Raw genomic sequence first — 9,437 nt, forward strand, 5'->3', positions numbered from 1 at the left:
CAGATTCAGAAGTTTGAATTGTGGTGGTATGACAGCTCTTAATTTATTGTGTCCTTTATCTTTTGGCACCAGCCTCTTCACAAAGCAAAATGGCAATATTATTTTAACTCATTGAACTCATAATTAATAAACTAAATAGTTATGTAAGTTCAATGTCATCATTTCATTTCCCAGTAAAAACCTCTTTCCAAATGAACATTTATGAAAACAGGTATTGGTTGTCAAGGCAAAATCGTTAGCCATCTTTTGTGCCTTTTGTTACCAGATGAGAATGTCACACCACTCGCTTTAGACTGATATACTACCTTTATCTTGCGGAAAGTGCTTTGCATTGACAAAACAATACACATCCTAATGAGAATAGGTAATGGAGAAAGAGGCCAAATTATATGATGATAGTTAAAGGAATGTTTCAAAAGATGCATTTCAAGCGCCTTTAGAGAATAGAGAGATAATTAATAGGCTATGGGAATCAGAGAGAAGATGAAGACTCATTGAACTACAGACGCTGAAACCTTGATTAACACACAATACTGGAGTAACTCAGCATGTCAGACACTTGTGTGGAAGATAGACATAAAAATCCGGAGTAACTCAGCGCATCAGGCAGCATCTCTGGAGAAAATAAATAGGTGACGTTTCGGGTTAAGAATCAGGGGAAAGGGAAACAAGAGATTATAGACAGTGATATAGAGAGTTATAGAACAAGTGAATGAGAGATATGCAAAAAGTAATGATGTTCAAGGAAAGGTGGAGCCCACAATGGTCCACTGTTGGCTGTGGGCTAGGTAATAAGGAGTTGTACAGACAATGAAATTCAACAGGATGACAGTGAAACTGGTACAATTACTCAGTTGGGGGAGGAATGGAGAGAAGGAGGGGATGCAAGCATTACTTGAACTCAGAGAAATCAATATCCCCACCTTAGTCTGAAACATCAAATTGTTTTCTAATTGTTTTGCATTGCAATGTTTTGCATTGATGTCATGATCTTTTTTTTTCACTTCGTATAATTTATTTTCGATGGGGCACAATGGTAGAGCTGCTGCTTCACAGCGTCAGGGACCTGGATTTTATCCCGCCCTGGGGTGGTCTTTGTGTGAAGTTTGGACATTCCCCCTGTGACCGTGTGGGATTCCTCCGGGTGCTCCATTTCCTCCCACATCCCAAAAATAAACGGGTTAGTAGGTTAATTGGCCACTGTATATTGCCCCAAGTGTGTAGAGAGTGGATGGAAAAGTGGGATAACATGGCTAGTGTAAACGGGTGATAGGTGGTCTGCATGGGCGCGGTGAGTCGAAGAGCCTTTTTCCATGTTGTATCAATAAGACTAAAACTAAATTAATGTTCCATTTATGTCTAATTTATGCTTTGTATGTATTCTGAGTCTATGTGCCCGCAATGCTGCTACAAGCAAGATGTTCATTGTATCTGTACCTCACCGTACATTTATACATGACAATAAACTAACCTGGGTGGACAGGATATATATGTTAATTAGGGTACGAGGGAGGACTTCCTGGCCTTTTTCAAACAATGTTAGTTTTATTTTATGTATTACAAAGAGGCCAGAAAGGGCTTTGCTTTACTGTCTCATATTAAAAATGTTGCAATGCTTCATCATTAATGTGTTGATGTACCATTTTGGATTACAAGCTCAAGCCACTGAAGTGCGGCTTTCATGTACAGGAGAGACTGCTGCCGTGCGCACAAACCTATGACGGAAAGTGGATACAACCATCAGCAATGGAACTGGGAATGCAGTGTAAATATGACAATATATTCCTAATGATTTGAATGCACCCCACAGGTTGTGCTGAATGGACATTGTATTAATTTCAGTCCTTGGCCACTGTTACAAATTTCAGTTGTACCAGATGTATTGAGAAGTACAAATTTAAAGTGGGAAATGAGATTAGCGCAATAGACAGCATGGACATGATGTACCATTTACCTCTTTCTGTTTAGGAAAAAATGGCAAATGCTGGTTTAAACCGAAGATAGACACAAAATGCTGGAGTAGGCAGCGTCTCTGGAGAGAATGAAAGGGTGACATTTTGGGTCGAGAATCTCTGTCGGAAGAAGGGTCTCAACCCAAAAAATCACATATTCCTTCTCTCCAGAGATGCTGCCTGTCCCATTGAGTTACTCCAGCAGTTTGTGTCTTCCTCTTTCTGCTATCCGACCCAATGATTCTTACAAAGAGCAGGGTGGTGTGGATTTTATTAGTTACAATGTTCCATGGAGGTTGCTGTAGGGGAATAATGCCAGAAATCACATCAGGGCCACCAAAGTGACATCCTCAAAGTGTCCAGCCAAATTCGTAGAATTATGTGACACAACATGTAAATATTCTTAAGGTGCTTCACTCCAAAAATATCAATTTTCAATCACATAACACTTATTGAATAAGTATTATAAGTAACAATTTTCAATCACATAATACTGCAATTAAATGCAGTAGCATTGGGAAAACAGAAGAAAGATATTAATGTTGAGTTAGGATTTAATCTTTCCCTGTCCTACAAACCTCATAAGTACCAACAATTCTCCAAGTTTGGCCGATTGCACATGGTGCTTCTAATTGGTTCACCACTGGTAGCCATGTCTTCAACAGCCAAAATGTTGGATTTCTGGAATTTCTTCGGAAAAAAAAAATGCTCGTCTTATTAACTTCTTTAAGATGCTGCTTAAAGCGTTTTGATTACATAAAATGTCCTAATATCTCCTTCTGTGCCTTGGTATAAAATTTTAGTTTTCTGATGGTGCTCCTGTGTTGTGTTGGGGCAATTTATTCTGTTAAAGGCGGTACACATTACTGCATGTGCACACATTTCTTATATTTAATTACTGTTTCATAAATAAGAAAACTGTACCTCCAAATTGCATATGATTTCTTTTCAATTCGTTTTTTTTAATTTAGTGATAGAGCAAAGAAATAAGACCTGTAGCCCACCAAGTCACAAACCATTGATCACCCATTCACACTGGTTATTCCTCATCCACTCCCCACGCATTAGGGATCATTTTTACAGATGCCAATGAACCTATAAATCCACACGTCTTTGTGATGTGGGAGCAAACTGGAGGACCTGGAGGAAACCCACGTGTTCACATGGAAACACGAAAACTCCACACAGGCAGCACCCAAAATCAGGATCAAACCCATGTCTCTGATGCTATTAGGCAATAGTTCTACCAGCTACGCCACTGTCCTGCTCACTATTCTCTGATTATAAATAGAAAATAAATAACAACAAATATACATACAAAAAAAGCAAAGGAATTTTAATAATATGTCTGGAACTTCTTTATGATTTTAATGAATGGCTTACATTTGAAATTTTCAAATATCTCTTCTTGCCATGCCAGTTAGTTACCTCCAATATAATACATGTTTTATATTAATTTCATAATTCCAAAAATTGCTGCCATCTTTAAACCTTGGAATCATAGCTAACAATTATAATTTAATATGCATTTTAGCCAGAAACTAAAAGCTGTATCAGCTTATGATGATAAGACCATCCACTATCTCTCCTAAGCAGTGAAAGATTGCACAGTAAATTAAATATATTTTCTTTGAAATTTGTTGCCTTGTGTAGATGAAGAGATTAAAATAAATGTCTGCTTGAAAATAGCTGTAGAGAAGTGCCTGTGCAAAATTATTGGTAGTTTAGGAGTGAAGTCCAGGAATGAAATGTTTCATCCCCAAGTAAATCACAGGTATTAGGATCTTTCTGCAGTGAATCTGTTATGGTCAATATCATCATTTATAAATCTTGCCCATAAAATTCTGCTTAATTCTGCACAACATCATATAATTCTGCACAACATCTTAGGGGGTTGGACAGGTTAGATGCAGGAAGATTGTGCCCGATGTTGGGGAAGTCCAGAACAAAGGGGTCACAGTTTAAGGATAAGGGGGAAGTCTTTTGGGACCGAGATGAGAAAAACAATTTTCACACAGAGAGTGGTGAATCTGTGGATTTCTCTGCCACAGAAGGTAGTTGAGGTCAGTTCATTGGCTATATTTAAGAGGGAGTTAGATGTGGCCCTTGTGGCTAAAGGGATCAGGGGGTATGAAGAGAAGGCAGGTATGGGATACTGAGTTGGATGATCAGCCATGATCATATTGAATGGCGGTGCAGGCTCGAAGGGCCGAATGGCCTACTCCTGCACCTATTTTCTATGTTTCTATGTTTCTATCAAATGATGTTATTATTCCAATGGGTCAAGGCATGGTCTGGATTTATAAAGTAGCGGAGTGACAGGTAAACGGAACTGGAAGCAAAATTAACTGAAATTTAGTGCAACTAGCTTTGTCAAGCTTTGTCAATGCCTTTGTTTAAAGACTTCAAATGATGTGCTTAAAGGGCCATTACAAGTAAGTATTACCTTCAAGATGAACTCTATATGGTTGTTTGATTTGTCTTTACAGAAATCAGATTGTTAATGGCCATTAACAATAAACCTGTTCATTTTATAACCTTAAATACTCAATAGAAGCATGTTAATAGACATTTATATTTCACACAAAGTGGATTTTCCCTATACAATGTAATAAAGTGTTCTTTTTTTCTTGAGTGTAATCCTTCATTTTAATGAACACCATTATGCACATCATTTGAAGTATTTAAACAAAGGCATTGACACTTCTTGCCCATGATTCTTAATCACACCAAATTCCAGATTGTTTTGCTTCCAGTTCTGTTTATCAGTCACTCCATTCCATTATGCATCCAGACCATGCTGCTGCAAATCAGTGCCCCACAGGAATAATAACACCATTTAATGCTGTGCAGATGATGCTGAGGTCTGTAAAGCAATTAACAGGCTTTCATGGTGTAACAGCATGGCAGGAAGGAAGAAAAAGACAAACTGAGAAGCAATCACGATTTCTTTTATTTCTTCACCTTGCCTGGTCACCATCAAACTACTCCCCTTCAGAGAGAACAGAAGCATTTCAAGCTGCATGTCTCCCTGCTGCTAATGTAAATGTTCCATCAGCAAACACAGCGTAAGTAGAAATGTTTTTTCAGTCAATCGTTTTCCTTCATTTTTCTACAATTTAAGATAAGGGAAATTCCCAATAATGATTTTCTCCATAAAATAGCCTGCTTTGGAGAGGAAGGATCAGCTGGAGCTGTGCCTCTATTTAGAAAATTGAGGAAATTTGGTATGTCTTAAACATCTGCAGGTGAATGGTAGAGACCAAATTGACTGGTTGAATCACGGCATGTTTCAGCGACTCGAACGCCCAAGAATGAAGGAGATTCCAAAAAGTACATTGTGTTTTCTGATGGCAGATGACAAAAAAGTGATGAAAACTGCGCAGTCCATCACAGTTATTGACCGCCCCATCAGCGAAGGATTCTACAAGAGTCGCTGCCTCAAAAAGGCAGGCAGCATCATCAAGGACCCACACCACCCTAGCCATGCTCTCATGCCACTCCTGCCCTCAAGAAGAAGATATAGGAGCCTTAAAACTGTAACATCCAAGTTTTGGAACAGCTTATTCACAACAACCATCAGGCTATTGAATACTATGAACTCCAACTGAACCAAACTAGAAACTGCCTTGATTGCACTATGAACTTCGGGCCTTACCTTTGATTTAGTGGGGTTTTTTTGCACCATATATTGTTTCAATTTATTGAATATCTTGTTTAGTTTTAATTTAGAGATAGAGTGTGGAAACAAACCCTTCAGCCCACGGAATCACCCATACACTCGTTAAATGTTATCCCATCCTATACACTGGGGGCAATTTACGGCAGCCAATTAATGTACAAACCTGCACATCTTTGGAATGGGGGAGAAAACTGGGGCACCCGGAGAAAGCCCACATGGTCATAGAAGGTCAAACTCTGCTTAGACAGCACCCATAGTGAGGATCGACCCTGTGTCTCTGGTGCTGTAAGGCAGTAGAACTCTACAGCTGTGCCAAGTGCAGTTGTTTATTATGGTATTTACTGGATATTATGTTTACATACCTGTTGTGCTGCTTCAAGTAGGAATTTCATTGTTCTGTCTTGGGACATATAATAATAAAACACTCTTGACTCTTGATGTACTCTGATTGGAAAAAGGTGATAGACACACACACGTTTAATAAGAATTCAGAGTACGGTACCAGTCTCTAAGGGCTTTTCTACACTGTAGGGTTGTATGCCAGCAAGAAAAGGGATAGGGAACTGAAGGGGTGGCAGTTCTCATAATTGGCCCACACTAGAAAGCATTCGTTTGTCTGGAGAAACATGAAACCACAGATGCTGAAATCTTCAGTAACTCACAAAACGCTGGAGGAACTTGGTGGGTCAAACAACATCTCTGGAGGGAATGGACAGACAATGTTTCAGGTTGGGACCCTTCTTCAGACCAATCATTTGTCTATGTTGTCTCCCCTTGGGAGTTTTATTTTTCCAATAATTATTTAGAGTAAGGGGAATTCAATAATGCTGGTCACCAACCGACCAGACTCCATTTGACGTTACACAGAGTGTTCCTTGAATTATTAAATGTTAAAGCAAGAATTTACCAAGGACAAAACATCTCATAGTTCTCTGTATGTAGCTGCTTAAAACTATTACTCCAAAGAGTGTTAATGATCCATATTTATTTTTTTAACAAGTTACATAACCTACAACTGTGCTGCACCGCTCACTCCCCAACCCGTAGTTCCATCAGTCATTGTCGAACAACGGGCTGATGTTTGCCAGATGTGATGCGGGGTTAAAGGAGCAAAGGCAGGACAATCGCTACAAAACATACATTGCGAATCCTCACAGTGACAGAGGATTCAAAATATAACTTAAAACGTAGAGAAACCTTTTTAAGCGATGGATATTTAGAGACGTCTTTTACTCAGTACACGCCTGGTCCTGGCGCCGCACATGTCGGTGATATTTCAAGTAAGTTCATCTATCACATGACAGCGTCTAAATCATGGGGAAATGAGAGCTTCAACACGATGAACGGATACCCAGCTCTGGATTAATATTAGCAATCGATTCAGCGTGCCTGGGAAATGATAAAGCTGTCTATCTCAGCAGGCGTCCTATATAGTCTCCCTGTACCAGTCTCATAAGGCCGGGACTGGCCGTAGTTAAGTTTAAGGGCATGGGTCTAATCTGTTGGCGGTATTGATTTTTTTATTTAATGAACCCATTCATTCATGGTTACATTTGGAGCGGTTTTTCACGTCAGGGTGCGTGAAGCCCCTTACCTCGAATTTCTCCGCATTTTACCCCTCTTGCCACACTGATGTGATTCTGTGTTATTCTGCATGCAAACATTCTGACTTCTGGGAAGGAAAACGTGTAAAACAAGACGGCACCTTTCCCGAAATACGTGAGCTGATATACACAGGGGATTGGAGATTTGACACACACACATACATTGCAGTTTACTTGGTTGATCTCAGAAGATCGGCATCGCTGTGTTCAATCGATGCTTTAAATGCTCAGTTTTATTGTTGGATTTTATGTGTAATTATACTCACTGCTGCTCCCACATCCTGAGGTGACACTTATGCAGTTACGATCTTAACACAATGCGACCATCAGTACTTAAAGGAGAAAAGGTGTTGCAATTAATACAGATGTTGAGGTTAATTTGATTTTTCAGAACGAGATTGACGAGGCAACGTTATTCGGAAGAGTGGAATCAAGAGGACTAACAGGAGTTCAGATATAGATCAGCCATGATATATTTTTTACTGAAGGAATTAGTTCAAGCGGGCTGAATGGCCTCCACCAAACCCATGATTCGAAATTAGCTGAATTTACACATGTCTGCTGTAAGCTACTTGCATCGTGGCAGTAAAGAGACACAGCAATGTATAACGCAGAGGACCATTAAATCTCCGTAACAATGAGAGGTAATAAGTTCCACCTGCTTTCAATTTCAACCCAGTGTGGTGCATATTAATTCTAATGTAAGAAACTAGCTAAACATGAAGAATATCTTTGCAAGCTGACATAATTCCCAGTAAAATTGGTCGTTGACAATATAATTCATATTTCAATAATATGCCCAAGTGTATTGGCTTTAGACTTTTTTTTATTGTGTTTCTACTTTCAACAATAACTAACAGAATCAATCCAGAGAACACATTTTATTGAGGGCAGGAACTCCCTCTAAATGGCAGTGTCTACAAAACAATCTATCAAAAGATATGTAAAGATATACTTCCACATATAGATTATGCACAATTTAAACAGGATAGCAGATTGTCAGTGATTGAATTAGCCAAAATCCACCTTTACTTTAGGGGATTCCATAATTTTTATGTGCTTTGAGGATCCATAATGCAATTTCACGACCATTCTATTAATAATGTCATGGCCAAAGGTCGTATGCAGAAACATGTCAAATGGTTGAATTGAATGCAATGCAACAAAGAAATGAACTTTTGTTCAAATGTCTGATATAAATCTGAAGACTGACATAGATGCTGCTCAAGCTATGAAATCCAAATGAATTGAAGTGATTTCAGAAGTGCACAATGAAGTCTGCATTGCACGCAAGCAGCAGCACAAGGATTATCACAGACTGTATGGTAGCAAATATAATACCATTAGTTAAGAAAGGGGGGAGGAAAAATCACAGCAAACTAGTTATCTTGACATTAGTAATAGGTAAAGTGCTAAAAATCTATTAAGACGGTGGTTAAAGAGCACAGTGAATAATAATACAAAAGAAAATGTGAATAACAAGTTGTGTGGAAAGCCTGTTAGATTTTTGTGAGATTATAACTAACAGAATAAATAAGGTAGAACCAACAGTTATGATAAATTTAGACTTTCAGAAGGTATTCAATAGTATCTTGCAAGTTCTTAAACAAAACTGGAATGTGTGATTGGGAGAATATACTGGTGTAGATTGCATATTGGTTGATTAGCAAAAAAAAGAGTATAATTCAGTGGATATATTTTGTATTTTTGAATGATGTTGCAATGGCCCAGCTTTTCTTAATCAGTATCAATGATTAAATAATGTGATCAAGTGCAGATTATGTTGGTTTACTGATAATACAAATTTAGGTGGTAATGTAAGTTATGAAGTGTGTCAGGCTAAGTGAATGGGCAAAAAGTTGGGAAATGAATATAATGTGGAAAAATACGATGCCATCCATTGTAGAACAGAAAATAGTAAATCAAAGTTTTTTTTTAATGTTGGGTGTTCCAAGTGATCTTGGTTTACTTATAAAACATTGAAAGCAAACATGCAATCGGCAATTAGAAAGACAACTGGTGTACTGGAGGCATTTACTGTTGAGGATTGGTGTACAAGAGTGAGGATGTCTTCCTGGAATTACATAGTCCTATACAGACTGTACCTTGAATAGTGTATATAGGTTTGATCACCGGGTTTAGGGAAGGATAAACTTGCAGTAAAGGGACTGCTATAAATGTTCACCAGATTGGTTTCTG

General features: G+C 38.5%; 1 long non-coding RNA gene across 1 annotated transcript; it reads right to left on the reverse strand.

Annotated features, from left to right (window-relative positions):
• Window positions 1–1,034: 1,034 nt before the first annotated feature.
• On the reverse strand, window positions 1,035–8,985 carry LOC129701838 (uncharacterized). The gene is made up of 3 exons (XR_008724275.1): window positions 6,832–8,985; window positions 5,997–6,078; window positions 1,035–2,642 (listed from the first exon to the last, which is right to left on the reverse strand). It is a non-coding gene; the product is annotated as an uncharacterized LOC129701838 (long non-coding RNA).
• Between the last annotated feature and the right edge of the window lie 452 nt (window positions 8,986–9,437).

The sequence above is a fragment of the Leucoraja erinacea genome, chromosome 1 (assembly GCF_028641065.1).
Source record: "Leucoraja erinacea ecotype New England chromosome 1, Leri_hhj_1, whole genome shotgun sequence".
Classification (NCBI taxonomy): Eukaryota; Metazoa; Chordata; class Chondrichthyes; order Rajiformes; family Rajidae; genus Leucoraja; species Leucoraja erinaceus.